Here is a 23,642-nt window from a genome sequence, read left to right as displayed (position 1 = left end):
AAGGTTGAGACCTCACTTCTGTCTCCCCCATTTTAACTCTGAGGAAACTAAAGTCCAGAGAGTGTAGGTTGCTTTTATACATCTCTGCTGTTGGTTTGGAAAGTACCTCTTTAATGTCACTTTAAAAAAGATGGACTTTGAATCTTGGAGGTTAGATTATAAGAAATATCAGTGCCCAGAGAAGCCTAGTTTTAGAGGATATCATTAAACTGTCCTAATTTACACTGAAACTGATCATTAAAATCCGGCTTTTAAAAATAAAGAATCTCCGGATTCAGAGGTATTCTATTATGGCTGTGTCACCAGATGCTATGCTGCTCGGTTCACCCAGAGAGCCACTATCTTTGTCCATTGATTCTCCACATTTCCCTCCCAAGGCTGAGAGTTTGGTCAAAGATGGACTTTTCTTTAGGGAGGAGAACTATGTGTAGTTAGGAAAATAGGAAGGGAAGTTTCAATTCCCTTCAAAAGCCTGTGCATCAGCAGCTGAATGCCATTTATTGAAGTTCATAGAAAACAAATTAAAGCTAAGAACTTTTGAGATCTATATTAATATACTCAATTCTCATTTACGTGTGGTAAACTTGTAAATTTTGAGACGCAATGGAAAATAATTCTACTAGAAACATACACTCTCTAATTTTGTAATAGAACACAAACTACCCACCAACTTTTTTTTCTTTCCCATAGGCAGCATTGCATGCAGTGACTGCAATATGGTGAAGGAAATTCTACTCAAACATTATGCAAGTTTATGTCCAGGCTACCAACTACCTTCCCAAATGTTAGCGGTACAGTGTTCTATAGTGGTTCTGAGAGTGTACCCTGTGGTCCTATGTGTGTACTGAGTGGGCTTCTTTATTACCTTTTAAGTGAAATAAAGATTAGAAAACATTGATTTACATATCGGGGAGGCTCTCAGATAAAGAAGCATTAAAGTACAACCATCAGTGGTCTGAAAATTGAGCTTATTGGCCTCATTGGAAAAGAGTTTGACCATGAACATCAGCCACACGCTCCAATGTAATGAAAAGGCATAGTCATGAAAATCAATGATAACAGCACGGATTAAAGAAAGAATTAAGCAGGAACATTGCTATGACGATGAATTTATTCCTAAATATTTCTCTAGTGAGGATAACATTTTGAGAATATTTTGTTGGTTAACAATCCATGTTTTTCTTTCCTCTGTAGTATATCCACCATTAAACCTAGACTATGAGGATTATAGCTTCAGGGAAAGGAATAACAGTATATAGAAAAGTCTTTTGGTAAGGAAGATGAAAAATACGATAGAACTAGAGGTCTGGTTGCACAAGAAGAGGAAGAAGATAACTTCTAGAAGTGAGAGGGGAAATGAGGAAAGACAGAGCATGGAGCAGGAGGTCAGACTTGAGTTCTCCACTTTTCCCTTCAGATCAAATTCTCTTAGCAATAAAGGGAATAGAAACATCTAGATTGTCCTGAGAGAGTCCCAGTGAATGATCTTACTTCTCTCTTCTCAGGTTATATGGGATTGAGAGGAGGGTTAAATCAATCATATAAAATAAAGGAAGCTTTATTATCATCATCATGATCACTGTTTACATGAGTTGAAGGGCATTCATTTTAAATTTGCTACATTCCTGCAACAGACAAGGTAAAGAAAAAAAAACATAGCTAATGGTTTTAGGCTCATGTCTCATTTGGATATTAGTAATGACATTTTTCGTTTATTTTATGGATAATTTAAAAATATATATCTGCTTTTCTCCTTAAAAACTATTTTGTACTTTACAAATTGATTAAATATGGCAAAAATATGAATAACCTAACTGAAATTTTTAATTTGATGATGTGATCTTTGGCTTTTTCCTTATTTTATTAAAGCATTTATGAAGTACTTGCCATTTTTCAAAGTTCTAACACGTGAATTGAAAGCTAAGTATGCATATAAGTACTTTTAAATTAGTACTACACCTATTATGGATAGCAGCTAAGGGAAGGAATCTATAGGAGGATCTCTTTATAGCCTCAGACTCTGCCAAAAGGGGAGTCTGACGTTTTATTTATGCTTTGTCATCTGTTCGTCCACAGGCTAGCTTGACACTATCACACACTGGGGATGGGACAGCTAGGGAGCAAGGGGGCCTTGAAGGGGAAAAGGAAGCAAGAGATAGGGGCAGTGATGGGTATGAGTGGTGCTTGCACTGGTGCGTGTGAGACAGAGAACATGGGAGAACACAGAAATCCTTCAAGGGGTCCCTGCTACCACCAGTTCCTCCTCCTGCAAGAAGGGTGGGGAGGGGTACATTTTTGAATCTGTTATAATAATAGTGGTTTATCAAATGAAGAGATCTACCATTTTAGCAATCAAACGTATGAAGGGAAATGGTGGTACTATGGACAATCAGACCAGAGCAGCTTCTTCGCAGATGTGATCAGCATGTCCGCTGCAAGCAGTGCATGTGCCAACCATGTATGTAAACACCTTATGTAACCTGCATAATGTAAACATTGTATGTCATCTTTTAGCTGTATGCTACTTTTGTCTAGTAGTCATATAAAAGTGGCCACAAGCGGAGCTGCTGCCCTGCCCCGCTGTCTGTTGGCCAGAGTGAACAAAAGCATGTCTGCTTTGCCATTAGCTGCATGCACTTTTTTTTCAAGTCCCTGAACCCCATAGTCCAATCCTTGGCTGTTCCTCTCTTGCATACAAGGTAATTAAAGATTATGAAATGAGACTCCATTTTAATTAGAAAAATCTTCCATTCTTCAAGAAACAGGGCAGGAGCTCAGCAGAGAAGTTTGTGGAAAACAAAATGTTTCCATGTTTTTACCCCAATGAATTGAACCCTCTCAATATTGGAAAGCAACTGTTCTTACTGACAGGGTGAAACCTTTGCGCATGAGTCTCTGTTCACAGCGTTAATTTATGAAGGAAAAACATGCTTTCACAAAAGTGTTAATTAAATTTTAACCCAATTCATACTTAAAATTTTAGATCCCTGTTAGTGGGATCTGAAATCATGAAGGTTTACTGTGAGGAATATAAAAGCCAAACTCAAACCAAACCAAAATAGTTCATTATCATATTCTAAGTGATAGTTTTATCTTGGTGTTTTGTTCATGTAACTATGTAACAGTATAGACCTGTAATAATTCTCTAGGCAGTGGAGAGAAAAAAGAAAAAGACCCTATAATTTAATTTCCTCCTGCTTCTTGCCCTTTCCTTCACTGGGTGAGTAAGTGAATTAAATATACTAAACTTCTCATCACAATTTCCTTCCCGCCCCATGAACACAGGTTTGGCTACTCTCAGAAATAATTGCCTTCCTTCTTTTTACATGCATCAATAAACTGAGCTACTGTGAAGTGACACTGGTTAGAGAGGAGAAAAATTTCAGGTTCAGAGGTTTCAAAAAAAAAAAAAGCAATTGAATGGTGCTGCTCATCTAAGCTTTAAAGTGACGACACCTGAGCTGTACCCTTGGCGAGCTTGTCTTAGCAAGAATGGCTGGCTTTGCAAACTGAATCTATTATGATGTGTTATAACTTCCCAGACCAAGGAATCCTGAACGTTACTGTTATTCTTTGAGTCCTGAAGGACTTTGTGATTAAAGGCTGCAGCCTAAGAGTGACCTCTCCAGTACGGAAAGGAGAGTCGTTGGTATGTCAGGGGTGTTGGTCCTGAAGGGCTTTTTTTCTGTTTCAGTGTGGATACAGCGGAAGCATTCTATTCATTCTAGGGAAAATTCAGTGCTTTTTACTTCAGATAAATTTGACCTAAATGTTTTTACTCAGAAGAAATAAGGAATGAAAGAAGACTGCCTTACGTCCATTGTGTCCTTGGTAAAAACCCAATGAAGGACATTTTAAAATCCATCGTCTCTCTCATCTCTTTTTGGTTAATCCAGAGTGGTAAGTGTTAGGAGGTGTGTTAGCAGTTGGGAGGAACAAAACAACAAGCAACATGGCTGATAGGGCTTAATTACTGTTCCCATTAAGATCCAAGGCAGACCAAAGGAATTATTGGACAGAAAATACTTGTATCTGAAGATAAATTCTAGAAAGGACTTCACGTAAGAGGACTGAGTTAAAAAGCTGCCAGAACTGGATCCCTGAACAGAAAAAAAATAACATTATTGTAAAAACTGGTAAAATTAAAATAGAATCTGGGGTTTAGTTAATGTATCGGTGTTAGTTCGTTAGTTTTGACAAATGCACCACAGTAGTGTAAGATGATGGCACTGGGGGAAACTGAAACTGAGTAAGGGGTATACAGAGACTCTGTATTATCTTTCATTCCTTTCTATATGTCTAATATGATCACAAACAAAATGTTTATTACAAATAAATACTCAATTTAAAAAAAATTTAAAAAGCTTCCAGAGATGGTTACGCAATCTCCTTCAGTACTGATGCTCCAGGGCACTTTTGAAATCCTCTTGTGAAGATGATGCTTAAAGATCCTTAAACAAGTGGACTTGGCAGCAAGCCATGCCCTTTAATGCTGTTTTAAAATGAAACAAACAAACCTGTCTCATTCTAATGATGTGCATCCTAAGAGTGACAGTTACAATGGGGATGGTCAGTCTGGGACATTTGTAACTGAAGGTGTGTGTCTTTGGAACTGAGACTATAATCTTCCAGTCAATGAGGCAGAGATACTGGAATTATGGGACTATGGAAACCAACCTGCTCGAATCCCAGCAGCAAAGTAGCCTTCGTGTCCTGATGGAGTTAAAGTGAATTAAGAAAAAGCATCTAAGAGTCTAAGGAAAGGCATTAGCCCTTACTGTGCCTCAGTATCCCCAGCCATTAAAGAGAGCAATGTGTGTTGTCCAAAGATGTTTTCAGAATGAGCCCAGGTAAACAAGCTCAAGTATAATTTTTTTTTGTGGTAGATGTGACCTCCTCCATGTCATCTGCTTGTCCTCCAGATGCTGAGACATTCCTGCCTCCAGAGCAAGCCTTGCATTTTACGCTGCTAGAACAGATGATTATCTGTACAAGGTGATCTGCAGGAATGTAAAAGGCCAGGTGGTCCAGAAACACCGTCCTGCTAAAGCCAAAAAGGGCTTGCAATTCTCATTAGTCACTCCCTTCAGTTAGGATAGATTCTGGAAAGCATCTTTGAAAATATTTGCATCTTTGAAAATGTTTCAGCAAATAAACCATGAAAGTCCCATTAATAGAACAAGATTAAGAAAGACTGAGAATCTCAAACCACTTTTGAGTTATGGGGATTAGGAGAAGGAAAAACCTGAAGCCATTTATGACTCATTCCTCCATCTACCCTCCCAGCCTTGTATTTCATCATTCCATCAGACCTTAGCACATACCCAGTTTTCATTCACTGTGAGGTTGGTATTGAGGATGGACGTAATTCCACGTCAGATCTAGCAGCAGAAAAATCCTGAAAAATGTCTGAAGATAGAACATTTGAACTGATAAAGGAAATTTGTGGTGCCAAATGAAACTACGTGGATTGGCCCAGGGCCCTTTATCCCTGTATCCAGAAATGGATCCCATTTTCCTTGGAAGGGACTTCTCTCTCCAACAACCACCAACAGAAAACAATAGTAGAGGGCAATCAGATTTGTAGTCTAATTCAAGGAGAATGTAATTGCTGTTTTCTTGAGCTGTCCTCATCCTCTGCCAAGGAATAGAAGACCTTCAACTTCAAGACATAGTCCAAAACTGGTTAATTAGAGTACCTGAATGTCTAATTAAAACTGAGAATGGCTCCTAATTATCAATTTCATTAGCATTAATTATTATTTCAATTAATCTATGGATAACCATAGATTATTGCCATAGATTAAAGTGCATTTTAAGGTCAATTCACAAAGGTATTCTTTTTCTTACACAAAAGTGTAGAGGAGACTCGCTGTTAGGCACCCATTCTATTCAGGGTTCAACATGCTCCCATTGAAAACTATAATTTTCTACCTGCCAAGAAATGATTTTAAAATTCCGATAGCTTTCCCAAGGGCAGAATATTGATATTTACCTCTTTTAGAAAGACATGCTTCACCCTGCGAGTGCTTACAAATGTTACCTAAATTAGCTATCTTCATAATAAAGCTGCCACAGTCAAAATTGATCATTCTGAACAGTTCCTATAGGCAGCAATGACAATTTTGATCTCTCATACAATTTCCCCATAGAATGACAGCATTGCTTTCTATCTCAAATTCCAAAATGCCAGTAAATAATACACAAGCAATCAAGGGCCTTAAAAATGTAAAGAGTCTATGAATGCTCTGAGTCTTGATCTAGGTCGGAGTTATGAGGAAAGATGTATATATGTAAAAATTCACTGTGTGGTACAGTGAAGATTTGTGTGGCTTTCTATATCTATGTTATAATTCACGAGAATGAAGGCAAAATGAGAGTATAAGAGTACAAGGGATACACAAAAAAATTGAGCATTCTCTTAAGAATTTAAATTTAAATATGTCCCTCTTGTTTACCAAATTTTCAGAATTCTGATATACAAATCTCTTTGCCTTTGTATGATATGTGTTACTGGAAGATGTGGATTTAATAGTTTGCTGAAATAAGGATATGTGCTTTGCCATCCTCAGCCCTTCTGGTAATTTTCTCTGAAACTCAAAGATTCTGTTCCTTTAGAATCCTGTGTATACACACCCATTATACCACATATCATATTATGTTAAAAAATACTAAATTTGTTGTCTATTTCTCTAAATTTGTTGTCTTTTTTTGTTCTAGTTTTTAGCACAAGACCTGAAACTTAAGAAATGCTTGACTTTGATTTTTTTTTAATCAGCTTTATGGAGATAAAATTTACATATTATAGAAATCACCAATTTTAAGAGTGCTATAATAATGAGTTTGACAGTTGTGTCAGACATATAGCCATCACCACCATCAAGTTATGGAAAAGTTCCATCACTCTAAAAAAGTCAACTCATATCATTTGCAGTCCATTGCTTCCTCCAGCTCTTCACCCTGGCAATCATGATCTGCTTTCTGTCCCTAGATTTTAATTTTATAGCATTTCAAGTAAATGGAACCGTAAAGTATGTGAATTCTCTCTCTGCTTTCATTTAGAATAATGCTTTTGTGATTCATCCATGTTGTTGAATGTGTCAGTAGTTGATAATTTCTTGTTACTGATTACTTATCCTGTTCTATGGATATACCACAATTTGTTTATCCATTCAACAGTTGATGGACATTTGGATTGTTTGAGTTGTTTCTGGTTTTTCTAAAAAAGCTACTATGAATAAGCAAGTCTATCTGGATGCATGCTTTCCTTTCTCTGAGTTAATTTCATAGGAGTGTGATTGTTTTGTTGGATGGTTTGGGTATGCTTAAATTTTTAAGAAGCTGCCAAACTTTTCCAAAATGGCTCTGCCATTTTGCACTCCCATTGGCAATATGTGAGAATTCAAGTTGTTCCTTATACCTCCTCGATATTTAGCTATTCTAAACAGTGTGTAGTAGTACCTCATTTTGGTTTTACTTTAATTGCTTTTCATTTTGAGTTAACTTTCATCTCCCTAACAAGGAGTGATAATGAACATTTTGTGCTTTTTGTCCTTTGTATGTCTTCATTGGTGACAGGTCTATTCAGATCTTTAGCCCATTTTAAAATTTGGGTTGTTGGTCTTATTATTGAGTTGTAAAAGTTCTTTGTGTATTCTGGATGCAAGTCCTTTATCAGATAGGTGTATTATACATATTTTCTTGTAGTTTGTGGTTTGCCTTTTAATTCTTTTAACAATGTCTTTCAAAATGTATTTTTTATTTTGATGAAGTCTAATTTATATATTTGTTTGATTCACCATTTTTGATAGCTACCATATTGCTGTTTGTCTTCTGTTTGTTCAGTTTTCTTTTGTTTCCTTTTCCCACTCTTCTGCTTTCTTTTGGAACAATTGAATATTTTGTGTGATTTCATTTTATTTCCACTATTGGCTTATTTGTTTTTTTCATCGTTGCTTTATGATTCACAATTTACATTTTTAAATTATCACAACTGAATGGACTACATTTGAGAAATAGTAAATGCAAAAACAAGTCTTTTCGGTGATTCCCTTTTTTGACTAAAGGCAGAGCCTTCAGAGAGTGATGCTGCCCAAACCCCTTCTCTGGGGGAACTTCACAGCTGGTTAGGAGATCGGCCACTTGCACGGGATGAAAAATTGCAAAAACAAATATTATTGCAAACTGTCATTCCTTCCATTTGTCTTTTCTAAAAGCCCGTTTATTTTCCCTTAGGATCCCTTTCTCCTCCTTCTCTTTCTCCTATTAAGTTAGCATATAAACTTTTTCTGCCTGTTCTGTGAGCCTCCTCATCCCAATGATCCCACTTGTGTGTGTAAATAACCCTTGTTTTATCTCCTGTTAGTCTGTCTATTGTCAGTTAACTTGCAGGCCCTCAATCATTGGACCTAAGTAGGAAGAGAAAAAGTTTTTCCTCCCAACACAGACTACCTTCAATTAATATTATAGCACTTTATAAATAGTGTAAGACCCTTGGAATAGTATATTCTTTCTTTCTTCTGTATTGTGATTTATCAAAAATATATATTTGGTCATTCAGATGAGCAAATATATTTCTCACGTATATTTGGTCTTCATCCATGGTGCTATTATCATTCATTTTATTTCTCCAGGTTATAAACTCAGTTTTTTTGGTATGATTGCCCTAAGCAGACAATCGTCTTTTAAAGAGATTAAAAAATAAGAAATATTTATAATTACTCATTCATTTATGTTACCAGTATTCTTCATTGCTTTGTGTATACAATTCTGCCAGAAAAATCTTCCTTTAACATTTGATGTAGAGTATGACTGTGCGCAATGGCTCTTCTCAGCTTTTATTTGTCTGAAAGTATTTCACCTTCATTTTAAAAAATATTTTCACTGGATATAGAATTCTAGGTTGATAGAGTTTCTTTTTATTCTTTAACTGTTTTTAAAATTTTCCTTCATTTTCTCTGGCTTGTATAGTTTTTTTGACAGTATATCATCATTCTTACTTTTAAAGCTTTGTACATGATATATCTTTTCTCCTCAGGTTTTAATATTAATCTCTTTATCACTGGTTTTTGGCAATTTGACAATGAAATGCCTTTGTGTTGTTTTCTTTATGTTTATTCCTCATGAAATTAGTAGAAATTCTTTGATCTGTGAGTCTATATTTAAAAAAATCAAATTTGGAATATTTTCAACATTCGTATCTGCAAATATTTTCACTCCCCCCTTTCTGGAAGTCATATTACACGTTAGATTTTTGGGTATTGTCCTACAAGTTATTGATGCCTTTTCATTGTTTAGCATTCTTTTCTTTTTCCACTGTATTCCATTTTGTACAATTTCTATTGCTGTGTCTTCAGGTTTACCCATCTTTTCTTTTGTATTATCTAAATTGTTGTTAAACATATCAAGTATATGATCTGCTATTAATCCTACCCAGTATATTTTTTATTTCAAATATTGCATTTCTCATCTTCAGAAATTTAATTTGGGTCTTTTTTGTGCCATCAGTTTCTCTTTCTATCATATTCACATGTTCCATTCTTGAGGATATTGACCATATTTGTGATAGCTGTTTTAATATCTGTATCTGTTAAATTTATCTTCTCTGTCATTTCTGAGTCAATTTATATTGATTGATTTTTCTGCTGTATCATATCATATTTCCCTACTTGTTGGAACACATGGTAATTTCCTATTGGATGTCAGTGTGATATTGTGATTTATACGAAATATATATTTGGTCATTCAGATAAGCAAATACGTTTGTCATATGTATTTGGTCTTCATCCATGGCTCCTGGCTCGTAGCTCCCCAAATGCTTGGAATTTCCTGATGAGAGCAATCTTTGGTCTCTTGTCCTCAGTTCCTAGAACCCTTCAGAGCCATAAGGTGAAATGAATGTTTTGTTATTCATAACAAGCCCCTTTTTAATGATGTGACTTTTGGAAAACATCTAAGAATAGAGGCTGGTTGCCAAAGGAACCAATCACGAATAGAAAGGTGAAACTTTTAGTCCCACCCCCTGATGTCCAGGGAGGGGAGATAGGCTAGAAGTTGAATCAATCTCCATGGCTAATAATTTAATCCAACATGCCCATGTAATAAAGCCTCCATGAAAACCCAAAAGGAAGAGGATTGGAGAGCTTCCAGGTTGGGGAAACAGAATGCTTCCACATGCCACCATGCCAATCCCCAAGTTCCACAAGGACAGCGCTCCCGTGTTTGTGACGTCACTGGATGTATCTCTTCATCTGGCTGTTGATGCGTATCCTTTAATGTCCTTTGTAATAAACCAGTAATCTATTGAGCAAACAGGTTTACTGAGTTCTGTGAGTTGCTCTAGCAAATTAATTGAACCCAAGTTGGGAGTTGTGGAGACCTCTGATTTGTAGCCAGTTGGTGAAAAGAACAGATAACAACCTGGACTTGCACTTGGCACCTGAAGTCGAGGGCAGTCTTGTGGAACTGAGCCCTTAACTTATGCAATCTAATGCTATCTCTGGGTAGCATCAGAGTTGAGTTGAATTTCAGGACCCCCAACTGGTGTCTGGAGACTTGCTTATTGGTGTGGGAACCCCCCACCCCTGACACACACACATGGTAGAATTGGGTGCAGAATCAAACAGTCAGCCATTGTGAACTGTATATTTTGGGGTTCTGGGTTTTGTTTTATTCCTTTAAATGATATTGCACTTTTTCCAGGCATGCAGTTAACATATTGGCATCAGTTCGATCATTTCAAGACTTGCTATTAAGGTTTGTTAGAGTGGGTCCAGTTTAGTCTTTAGTCTGAGGCTAATTTAGTTCCATGTCTAAGGTGATATCGTCTCAGGGTACTATTTAAAGCCCTGTGTATTAAGAGGTTGGATTAAAGATTTCCAGTCTTACATGAGCTTGAGAATTATTTGTCTTGCTGCCTTCCATGTTCTTTGCATGGCCTTGAATAGTTACTTACCATATATGGCAAAGATTGGAGGGGACTCCCCGCCTCTGCAGATCTCTGGAGTCCTCTCTGTACAGTTCTTCCTCTTTGCTGCTCCACTTCACACATTCTAGGGGGTTTTTGCCTTTTCAACTTTGATCTTAATCTCTTCAACTCAAGAGGACTATTCGGTTGCAACTGGGTATCCCCTTCCTATACTGCAGCCTGAAAACTTAGTTTAGGCAGTAAGTTGGGGTGATCTTAGACCTTATCTCATTTGTTTCTTTTCTTTCAGCAACCATAGTTCTGAACTCCCTGTTGTCCAAGGTCTGACAAGCATTGTCTCATATTTTTTTTTCTAGTTTTCTAATTGCTTAAGGTCTGAGGGTAAATCTGGTACCTATTATTCACTCATGTCTGAAATCATTCTTACTCTTGAAAATTTTTAAATGAAGTAAAGACACAAAAAAAGCATGGTTATTTAATGAGCAAATTACATAAATGTAAGGGGAATAGCTAGGAAATTGAACAATGGAGTCAGTGTTAAAGGACATCGTATCACAATAAAAAAGGGAAGTCAAAATTATACCAGTTAATATCAATTCCAGCATTTAGGCTCAATTAAATCCATTGTTCAGGTGTAAATGGAAGGGGAAGAGCCATGGGAACTCTGCGTTAATAGCAGTTTGTGTAAAAATATCTTGGGGCTTTTGATAATTTTAGAAAAGTTTCATGCAGGGTGATTTATCAAGGAGATTATTACTTTTTAAATGCAACCTTCAAAAAAGGCCATTGTAAAAATATTTGTCTAGATCAAAGGAGTTATGATTATAACCATGTAATTTTATATTGTTCTGTTTAGAATGTGCTTTTATAAATATGCTCTATCAGCTTTAATGGTTCAGTGATAAACAAAATATTCCTGGAGAGAAGAAAATCATAGTCTACAATAATAGGATAAAATCATATGTTTCAATCACCAGATAGTGATCCAGAAAGCAAACTTTTATCACCTCACATGGTCTATTCTCCATCTTCTCTGCAATAGTAGTTAGGGTTCTATTTCATTCTTGCCCCATTCTGATTTTTCTTCACTTCTGGAGTTGTTAGAAAATTTTGATAATTTATTTGATCACAGAATTTTGTCTAGAAATCACTGATCAGAAGAACTTTGAAAGAGAAAGTGAGATAATGATGTCTAAATCAGGAATCTTTTTGTTTTAATTGACAGGAACCCAACTCAAACAAACATTGACAAAATGGGAATGGAGATATTGTATTGAATGACTCAGTATTCTTAGGATGGAAATTCTCTCCAAATTGATCTATAGACTCAATTCAATCCTTATCAAAATCCCAGCAAGCTTTTTGTGTAGAAATTATTCCTCCGTGTACATATATACATAGTATATGTACACATACACACACACAAAATGAATTTAGATTCTTAACTCACAGCACCAACAAAAATAAATTAAAATAAATCATAGACCTAAATGTGAAAGCTAAACTATAAGACTTTTAGAAGAAAACAAAGGAGAAAATCTTTATAACCTTGGATTAGGCAAGGATTTCTTGGATATGACACTGCAAGCACAATACACAAATGAAAAAAATTGATAAATTGGACTTCGTGAAAGAAAAATCTTTTACTTTTCAAAAGGCACTACTATGATAATGGGAAAACAAACCATAGAATCTAAGAAAATATTTGCAAATTATATATCTGATAAAGGACTTGTGTCCAAAATATGTAATAAGCTGTTATTACAATTTGGTAAGAAGGTAAATAACTCAGTTAAAATATGAGCAAAATATTTGAAGAGACAATTCACCAAAGAGATATATGAATGGCCAGTAAGCACAAGAAAAGCAGCTTGGCAGCATTAGTCACTAGGGAAATTCCAATTAAAACGACAATGAAATAACACTATATACGTGCCCAGAAGAATGGCTAGAACCAAAAAGTTTGACAATATCAAGAAATGTCTAGGATGCACTGAAACACTGTTGATAGGTATGTAAAATGGTAGAATCACTTTGGAAAACAGTTTGTTTCTTAAAAATTTAAACATAAACTTACCATATTACCTAGCAATTCAACTCTAAGGCCTACCTAAGAGAAAATTAGTCAAAATGTGTCCACACAAAGATTTGTATGCCAACTTTTTTAGCACTCTTATTCATAATAGACAAAAACTGGAAAAAATCCAAATATTTATCACCTGGTGAAAGGATAAACAAAATGTGGTACATTACTCAGCAATTAAAAAGAACAAACTATTGATACATGCCTCAACATCAATGAACTTGAAAAACATTATACTGAATGAAAGAAGCCAGACTCAAAGGACAATATATTGTATGATTCTATTTGTATAAAAATTTTATTAAAAAATAAATCTATGGGGACAGAAAGCAGATCAGTGGTTTTCTGGAACTGGAGGTAGGAATAGGAACTGAGTTCAACCAGTACTAGAAAACTTTTTGGAGTGACAGAAATAGTTTAAATTGAATTGTGTTGATAGTTGCATAGCTCTAAAAATTTACTAAAAATAATTGAATTGTGTACTTAAAATGAGTATATTTTATGATATATAACATACACCTCAATAAAACTGTTAAAAAATGAGAATGAAAGGGAAAGGTCATTCAATCAAACATGAGTGGGATATGGGTATAGCTAATTCTCTGGGAACCACAGTAACCCTTGACTTGAATACCATGAATCAATCTCTATGCCACTCATCTCGACTGCGTCTGTGTGTATGTGTAGTTGATCTATACTTCCCACATAACACTTTTTTATCATGTTAGGAAACTGCACCTTGGCTTACATTTAATAGCATCTTTAGTGGAAAGGGGCTGGAACTAACTCTCTTCTCAGTCAAAAATTTCAAGAAAGGGGCTGGTCCAGCGGCTGAGTGGTTAAAGTTCCCCGTGCTCTGTTTTTGCCCGGGTTTGCAGGTTTGGATCCCAGGTGTGGACCTGTTCTGCTCGTTGGCCATGCTGTGGAGATATCCTACATGCAAAATAGAGGGATATTGGGACAGATGTGAGCTCAAGGTGAATCTTCTTCACCAAAAAATTAAAATAAAATAAAGTAATCCAGGAAAGAACATTGTTTTGGTTTGGGTTCCAATATTCCTTTCTATCAATCAGTGATTAATAGTGATTAGAGGGTCAGGCTCTCTTTGCTATATTGTATATATGTGTGTGTTTTCTGTGTGTGCGCAAAATTATACACACACGTGAAATCTCTCCTCTTTCTAATATTTAATCTAACATTTAGTTACCATAGAATAATTTCAATGAGCTAGATGACAGTATTTCCATTTCACATATAGGGAAATTGACTCACAGAGATGTCAAATATATCATGAAGATCATATAACTAAAATGTTGGTGCCAGAATTTGAGCCAACTTTGGCAAGCCTTTGTTCCTTTCCCTAAACAACATCTGTTTTTTTCAATGATTACCCATCCTAAGAATTTGAGTCCTACATCACTCCTATATCAGTATGTTAGATTGTCTCTAATTTTTCTAGATAAAACATTATTTTCTCAACCCATCCTAAACGTATATTGGTCTCTGAAATCTGAATGAATGGATATTCTTTCTCAAATCCAGGGCTTTCGTTATCCCAGTTTGTGTGTTAGCTCATTTTTTGCTCCATACCACTAGTTGTCTGCTTTTTTCAGGCGTTCTAATGTCTAATTTTCAACAGTTTCTCTCCAAATGAAAATCATTATTGGTATGGTAAGCATTTGGAGTTTTATTATTGATTTATGCCTTGGGTGAAGAGGTTAATTAAATGTGAATTTTAAGCCAACAACATGATTAGGAAAGTGAAGTAACTGGAATTCATGAATACTTCCAAAGCCATTAAAACTATTTAAAATGAACAATGACAGAAGGAGGAGGAACGGAGGTGGGGGGGGGGGGGGGGGATATAGACCAGCCCTCTGTTATTTGTGACTGAATTAGTGAAATTCTGAAGAATAACAGAATCTTTCCAAGGCTTTTTATTTTGCATTTATATTGACATTAGCATGGAATATAATCCATGCCTAATAAACCACTCTTCCATATTGTCTTGGTTTCTTCTGTTTCAGATTGCATCGCAGAGCCCTGAGCTTACCAAATCAACAGGCCAGACTAAAAGGAGGGGGAAACTCATGGGTTACCAAGCCTTAAAGAGTCCTCAGGATGACTTTGCAAAGCTTGGGAAAGATATAGAGATTCAGCATCTTCATTCTCCATGTTTTTCCGGAAGACTTTTTGGAGGTCATAGTTGGAAAACCTGAATCAAAGGTGTATCTTATCAGGGCTGGCCTGGCGGCATAGTGGCTAAGTTTGTGTGCTCCACTTTGGTGGCCTGAGGTTCACAGCTTAGGACCCCATGCATGGACCTACACATTGCTCATCTAGTCATGCTGTGGTGGCATCCCACATGCAAAATGGAGGAAGATTGACACAGATTTAGCTCAGGGCCAATCTTCCTCACTTAAAAAAAAAATGGTGGATCTTATCTCATTACACAGTGATAATTAATATTAGGAAATTAGAAATCTGGGTTTGGCTTCAACGTAGATTATAATTCCTCTGAATTCAAACAGTTGCAGATTTTATACACCATTTTTATCTGTAAACTCCCTCCTTGAAATCCAGGCACATAGTGGACAATCAGTCCTGCTTAATGATGAATGAAATTCTACAACTCTAGGAGATTTCAAAAAATAAATGCCGTGATTACATAAACATAATCATTGATCTAAAGAACACAGGCAAAATGTCCAAGACAAGTGGATAGTCATTCAAGAAAACTGAAAAATTACAAAGGCGAGGATACATAGAAATTAAATAATGACCTGATTATATAAAAGGCATCTATTTTAGAAACAAAGTAAATGATTTATGACACTTTAGTGCTGTAGCAAAAATACATCCTAAACACTATAAACACTGTAATTGTATCTGTTTACAGTTTAATTTGCAATGGGCATAACTCTATTAGTGAGTAGACCAGTAAATATAATATAGGATGTAGAAATGATGCAACATGCTAAATGGCACAGTAACACTTCAGAATCAATCTTAGAACACTAAAGAAATCTATGGTCATTGTGATTCTGTCCAGGCAAATATCTATTTTGCCAAGATAATGGGAAATATATAGACATATATACTGAGTTAGAATCCAAGACTCAGCAAAATGGAAGTTAAAAATCAGCCTAAGAATCAGATATTTCAGAGGAAAAGCATTAAAAATCCTGAGAAATGCTAAACTAATAGCCAGATAAGGCTGAGGAAGGGAAGATTGAAACATTTTCCTGTTAGAGACTGTCAAGCCATACACTTCATGCATGTCACATGCACAGGGCAATGACAACAGCTAGGCTCGGGACAATGAGGTACTGACTTTCGTGTTAAAAGCTGCGGCAGATCAAGGCCTAAGGCAATAACATTGAAGTCAAGGCTGCCTGCTGCAGAGTGGTGTAGGGCTCACGGAGTCTGGGAATAGTTCTGCTGTCTCGAGAGGATCACTGGTTGAACTTAATGTTTCTCAAGGTCACCAGAGTGATAAAAGGAGATTGCTCTCCCTTTCAAGTTTTCCTTTCCACTCCAGGAGACTCCATTTTGTCCACACTGAGTGTCACAAGTGTGCTTCTGATATGATCCCAGCACTCACCTCCGCCACTCACTTTCCTTGGCCCCAGGTGGCCAGTCTTGCCTTCACGCATGGGCTACAGTCTGCACCTCCCACAGGTCTGAGGCAGCAGGCATAAACTCAGAGAAAGGTTTCTCAGCCTTGGCGCTGTTCACATTTTGGGCCAGATAATTCTTTGTTTTGAGGGGCTGTCCTGTGCATTACAGGATATTTAGCATCATCACTGGCCTTTGCCCACTAGATTCCAGTAGCACTCCTAATTTTGACAATAAAAATGTCTTCACATGTTGCCAAATGTCTCCTGGAGGGTGAAGAAAGAACCACTGTTTTAGAAGTTGCTGCCTTTAATAAACTGGCCTTAGGAGTCCAACTGTCAGCCAACCAAGCCCAGATTGTGATTGATCAAGACAGTAAATGACATTTGAAGATTAAAGAAGATTCTAATACAGAAAAAATTTTCACATGACTACTAGATATGGCTGTTCTCAGGACCCAAAAGTCCATCCCTTTGAGTCTCTAACAGGGAGCTTCTCTAGGTGGCAACAGAGCAATCTCTTTGCCCAACTAGAGCGATGCTTTCTTGCAGAGTTTCTCATGCCTAGAAATACCCTTAAGCTTTTCTATATTTCTAGCAGACTAGTCTCAATGGAGTCAGAGGTAGAGAAAATAGTTTTCTCCTCATCTTCTGTGTCATAAATCTTTTTTCCAGGCTCTGATTCATTTCAGGAAAGTTGAGAGTCTGAACACCCACTGCCTCCTGGAGAAACCCTACCCTCTACCCATACGTGTAACTTTGCTATGTGTCTTTAAGAGGAAATTACTTCAGAACGTAATAGCACAAAAAATGCACATAAAGCAGCAAGCGGATAGCTTATTCATATCTTGTCCTTCTGAATGATATAAGTAAGTGGTAACGTTTTCCATTTGTAATATTTATCAAAGTTTTCCCCCGTGAAGTAATTAAATTACATGGTAACAAAGAGCAATTTAATACAGGAGCCGAGGATGGACTTACAGATGAGAGACAATGTCAGTAGGAGGCAGGAGATTCTGATGTTTGGAGCCGTTCAAGATGCAAGAGGAGAGGCTGGCCCCATGGCCGAGTGGTTAAGTTTGTGCGCTCCACTATGGCAGCCCAGGGTTTCTCTGGTTCGGATCCTGGGCACAGACATGGCACTGCTCATTAGGTCACGTTGAGACCGTGTCCCACATAAGAACTAGAAGGACCCACACCTAAAATATACAACTATGTACTTGGGGGATTTGGGGAGAAAAAGCAGAAAAAATAAGAAGATTGGCAACAGTTGTTAGGTCAGATGCCAATCTTAAAAAAAAAAAAAAAAGGACTCCTTTAAAAGAAAAAGATGCAAGAGGAGGCTGTAAGTTTCATATCCCTTCACTTCAACCAGAAGCTGGAAGATACTGTAAAGGAAAGTCCATGCATTGGTTGGGTGGTTGTGCAAGATGATCCTTTGGTTCTATGGCTCTGGGGACACTAGAAGATAATGAGAACATCACACAATCCAAGAAGCCAAAACTTCAAGAAGAATTTATGCTCAGGGAATGGTCTTTCTTTGATTCACCTGAATAGCAGGTGCTACTTGAACAATATTCAGATTCATTAACAAGAATCAAGAGACCAATCTTGGCCTTATTCTGGAGTGTGTGTGTGTGTGTGTGAGTGTATGTGTGAATGAATTCAATTCATAATGGTTAATTAACAAGTTTGAAATCATGATTAATTTTTAAACATTTTTATTGAAATAATTATAGTAATATTGTAAAAATAGTCAAATTAGTACAAATTCGTGGCTATACAAAAATAAAGGTGTCTTAATTTGGAGCATAGCAAAGAACAAATCTCTCACTGTCCTCTATGATGGGCAATGCCGCCCCTCCTCCTTAGGAGTTAGGCCTGTAAGAAGAGCCTCAACTCCCTCTGCCAGTAGGCTGCCCAGAGAGCAAAGGTGAGAGCTTCTGCAGCCTGTTTAGTGTCCGCACCTGTGGCTTCTAGATCCATAAGGAGGCAGTAAGGGTGAAGGATTTGGATAATTTAGATAAAGGAGAGAAGGAAGAGGGAGGGAATGTGCTGCCTGGAGCTTAATGATGAAGGAGGGATGGGTACAGAAGGTAAGGAAAGACACAGAGTAGGGATTTAATTCATCCTTGGCTTAGTTCTTGTCTGAGTTAATGGCCAGAGAGGTAGAAACATTTACTACACTCTTTTTCCAACTATTCCTGCCTCCCCACCACAGGTTACCTTTTCTTCAACTGTGATCTCAGCAACCAACTTGGCTTTCTTGAGCTCTATCTGCAAATCTTTACAACAATGCACCATGGAAATCAGCAATAAAATGTTACTTTTCCTCCTTGCCTGGGGCATAGAGTGTGTGGGTGGCTCTGTGACATGAAGAACAGTGCCTGGACCATTTCCATCCTATAATATGCTATTGATATTTGTTTTCTGGTGACTAGTGGGGAAAAAAAAACATGTTTTTGGTTTTGTTGATTTCCCAGGCTCTAGAATATTTATTTATCTGTTGAAAGGTTAGATTTAGAAAGAGCAAGTCTCCCGGAATACCTGCTCGCAAGATAACTGGAAAGAAGCAGACATAGAAACTTCCCACAGCAGATTAATAATCGGAAACCTTAAAGCCTTGAGAGAGAAAACGCAGAAGCAAAATTGCTTTTTGTGTCCTTCTTTTTATCTACTCTACACCTAGGAACTATTTTCATTTTGCCGCTGATTTACAGCACTGAACAAAGAGAATGTATGTATGTATGTGGTTATACATAGCTTATGATAGCCCAATAGAACAGTTCAGGCCAAAAAATCCACTTCTGTACGTGAATTATCTGCAATAAATTTCTGCATCAACAAGCAACCAGATAATTACTTTAAAAAAAAATCCCTATTTTTGTGTGTATAAGCGTACATACATTTGCTGAATTGGATTAACTAAAGCAAGAGGAGATGTTTGGCAAACAGTTGACTAAAAGGCCCTGTGGCTAGGCCAGTTTGGAAGGTTTTCCTAACTAAAGAAAATTTCCCCTCTCTGTGCTCATCAGAAAGGTGAGGAAATCCCTGACAGAAGATAATTTTACTTAATGACACAATGAAATTTCATTAGCTTTCTCCAATGACTGGAAAATTTTGCTATTTCAAAGTAAGGGCTCTACTACATGTAAGGTCTTATACCCTGACAAAGACGTGTTGTCCTTTCCCCAGGAGTCACCTAGGAAGTCTGGTCACTTATTCAAAATATGTCACTGGACATCCATACATTTTTTACTCTTTTTTGAAAATTGTCATCAGCACTTACAACAGGGTAGTTTGGAAATTCTAAATTATGAAAGCTTTGAATCATTTTGCTCATTTCTAAAAAATAGCAAACTTATCCCCAAAAGATGAAATCTAAATTTGATAACTAGGGTGGGAATTCAATCCACTTTTGACCAGGTTTATCAGGAAGTAGTGACACCCATTATTTTAGCCAAGATATAGTAGATAAAACATGATAATCGATTAATCCTGTTAAAATACCCTTATCATAAAGTCTTCATCAGTTAATGTAGAATTTATTGTTTTACTTTTTCATTACCCACATGTAATGTCTATTTGTTGTCGGGTTGGAAGAAAAGATAAGCTTTCCCTGACTCCCTCCATTCTTATGTTGGTGTCTATTCTTCCAGATGTATGTAAGAGATCCATTCTGTACATTATTGGAATAAGTTTTCAAGGAAAACAATTTAAATTAAACCCAAAATTCTTCTTTAAGCCTGATTTCTTTACAAAGTAGTTGTGGATTCTCACGGACAACCTGTAGAGAATTGCCACTCACAGGGCTACACTGCCTTGTGTTGAGGTAGATGAATAGATATTTCATTCACTCAACTAGATTTCAAATTACTAGAGAGCAGAAATTACATTATTGTATTTTTCATATATTTTTATTTCTCCCCAAATTAGTGACTGTGACATAGAAGATGCTCAATAAATGTCATAAATATAGTTTCATACTTGCTCTAAACGAGACTCCAAGAGGAATTCTAAAAATATTTTTAAGATTTTTAAGGATTAGTGGCGTTGGTGGAATAATTTAAGGCTTTCCAAGTTTACTTCTATAAAACATTTATATACATTATCTGTACATGTAAAATGAACCGTGTACTTTCGCTGATCTGCTAAGCCAATCTGTATTTTTTGGTCCCATCTCCTGTGATGTATTTTAATAAGAGAAACAAATGCATTCTTTGGCACATTTAATCTGCTCCCTGGGACTCAACAGCTCAAAACTGAATTCAAATTTGAGCTCTATCACTTACTCGTTGTATAAACTTGGACCTGTTACTTAATATTCCCAAATCTCAGTTTTCTCATCTGTAAAAAGGAGACATTAAATAATCTTTCGAATTTAGTTTAATTTAGGGAAGTAACATACATAAGTTATATAACACAGGTCACAACATTTAGTAATAACTTCATGAATATTATCTCCTTACCTTACTTCAGATCAAAATGTATTTTTAAAGACATTCCATTGTATTTCTATGAAAACTGAAGGTTATTGGAATAAATTTGTCTTATCTGTTCATTATAGCACCTCTAGTCATTCTTCTAACTGACAACAATCTTCTATCAAAGTTACTGTATGCAGCTGAAGGTAATGAAACTATATTTGCTTTTTAAACATCCATAATTTTGGCTTGCTTTTCGTATGCATTTTATTTTGGTCTCTATATGTCTAATATTTTCTGTGTAATTTCATGTGATTTGTTGTTACCATAGTTTACTTTGTACTTTATCCACTACTAGTTATGCGGAATTGAGGAGGTTTCCTGAAATTAGAATGGAGACTCTCTGAGGTCTTTGGTTTGCTTGGTCAGTATCTCATTCATGAGTTGCTACATGAATCAAGACATGATAATCATTCTGGCAGTGGCTGTCAATACAGAGAGAGAATGCTGAGCTTAGCTCTGCAGTTTAAAATGTATATCCTGAGTTGTCAAGGTTGTTGGATTTAAAGCGTTTGACTTTGTAAAGAATTTGTACAGAATTTGATAGACAACTACTAACCCAGGCCTGGAATTCAATTCACCTCTGAAATGAGAAAGGTCCCATTTCCTTTCTTGTCCCTCTGCTATCCCCCCTTCCTCAACCTTCTTTCTTCACGTGGTCCAAGGACCAATCACTCAGTAGACAGACGGTCTATTGAGAATGTGCACAGCCTGAGCTGACTCAGGAGAAATGCCCCACTCTCTGGTGGAGGAGCGGCTTCCATTCCATTTCAAGCTGGACTTGAAATCAATATGTCATTATAAACATGTATGGTTCAGAGGGAGACAGGATGTGGATACACACCCAGGATAAAGTAATTTGGAAACATTAATTACTTCAAAAGTGCCGCATGCCAAGAAGACATGGACATTTCACAGTGGATTTCTTTGCCTCAATCAATGTCCTTTCTTTTTCTCACTTGAAGCAGTTTTATAGACAAGCATGGTCACTTGCTTGAGAAAAGTTCAAATTCCTGACTGCTTGTCCAACTCCCAACCTCTAATTGTTTACTTTTAACTGCAACCCACATCATTTGCCTTGGGGAGAAAATTCCTGGTAAATTAAAAACGAGGAAAAAAAAGGGCAATGTGTGCTTCAATGCATACTACAAGTAAGGGTATATTGCATTCAATTGTTTTTCAGTAGCATAATTACCTTGAGAGTAAACCCTTTGATAACATTCGCATTTCTACCACCCCCTCAAAAAATGCAATAAGCCAGTATGACAAGCATGCAATAATACATCAAATTGAGAAAGGGGCCAGATCAGGATTTACAAAATTCTCCTCTAGCTATTCCTGCCACTCAGTTGCCCAGAGAACTCCCTCAAAATATTTTTCTATTTCTACTAAACTAATTTGAACCATCCCACCTCAGTTCCCCAACTTCCAAACTTCCTGTTGAGACATAGCTACCTTGCTCCCTGTTCACTTACAGAAAAGTTGTTTTTTCCTCTCCAAAATTTCTCTGTCTTCAAACCTTCCCCCAATTTAATGAGCTGTATCTTTTATAACTTAGTGGCTATTCTGACCCTCTTTACATAAGGGAAGTATCTTGCTTTATTTTCCAAGAATGAGGATACATTTGTGCTGATCTAGCTTCATTCGCTCATTTGATGGGGGCCTAAAGTTTAGACTTGGAAAGTTGAATGGAGTCCAGCTAACTGGTCAATGTGGGGATTGAATATGTAACCCCGAGTCATTAACATCATGTTCCAGCTAATTGATTGACCTGGTCCTAATCCAGGCTGGCTCCATTCTGCATTCTGCTTCCAGTCCTACTTCTAATATGTTTTTTAAGGGCTCGGTGGGTGAATATATTGAGGTCTTTTATGGAAAAATATTTTAAGAAGAAATGCAGCTATTTGTTAAAACTGCTTTTAAAAGATTTGCATTAAGAATGTTTGTTGAAATACTATTAAACTAAGGTTGTTAATTCTTTGGTCTGAATATAGAAACAAACATTTAAAACATAAATCTGTGTAGTAAAGACTAGCTTGACCTCAGGCAGACTTTCCAATCCATTATCCTTGTTAGTTGGAACAGTTGCTTGCTCTATCAATTCAGTCAAATACAAGGAGGAGACTTTGGCTATCCAGATGGATCTTATACTAAATGCAAAATTTAAGACATACTATGTTATTTTATTTACCTAATTTAGCCAATTTAGAATCACATATTTTAAATAAATTTACTGCTTAGCAAATCTCCAATTGTTTTTTAATTCCATTTTACTCTTGTATCTTCCTTCTCACTTATTCACTCATTCATTCATTCAATATTTATTGAGTAATTGCAATTTGGATGGTACTAGGCTAAGAACCATGTGAAGATGTAGCAGGAGCATTGAGACAAATGTAAACAACTGTAACACAAGGAGAACATGATACATCTCAGCAGAAAGGCACAGAGGACTGTGAATATTCATATCTGAAAAATGTAAATTCTAGTTGGGGAAGACCAAAATGACTCCACGCAGTGGATTTCCTTGC

The sequence above is a fragment of the Equus caballus genome, chromosome 27, assembly GCF_041296265.1.
Source record: "Equus caballus isolate H_3958 breed thoroughbred chromosome 27, TB-T2T, whole genome shotgun sequence".
Classification (NCBI taxonomy): domain Eukaryota; kingdom Metazoa; phylum Chordata; class Mammalia; order Perissodactyla; family Equidae; genus Equus; species Equus caballus.
This window is presented reverse-complemented; position numbering follows the sequence as displayed.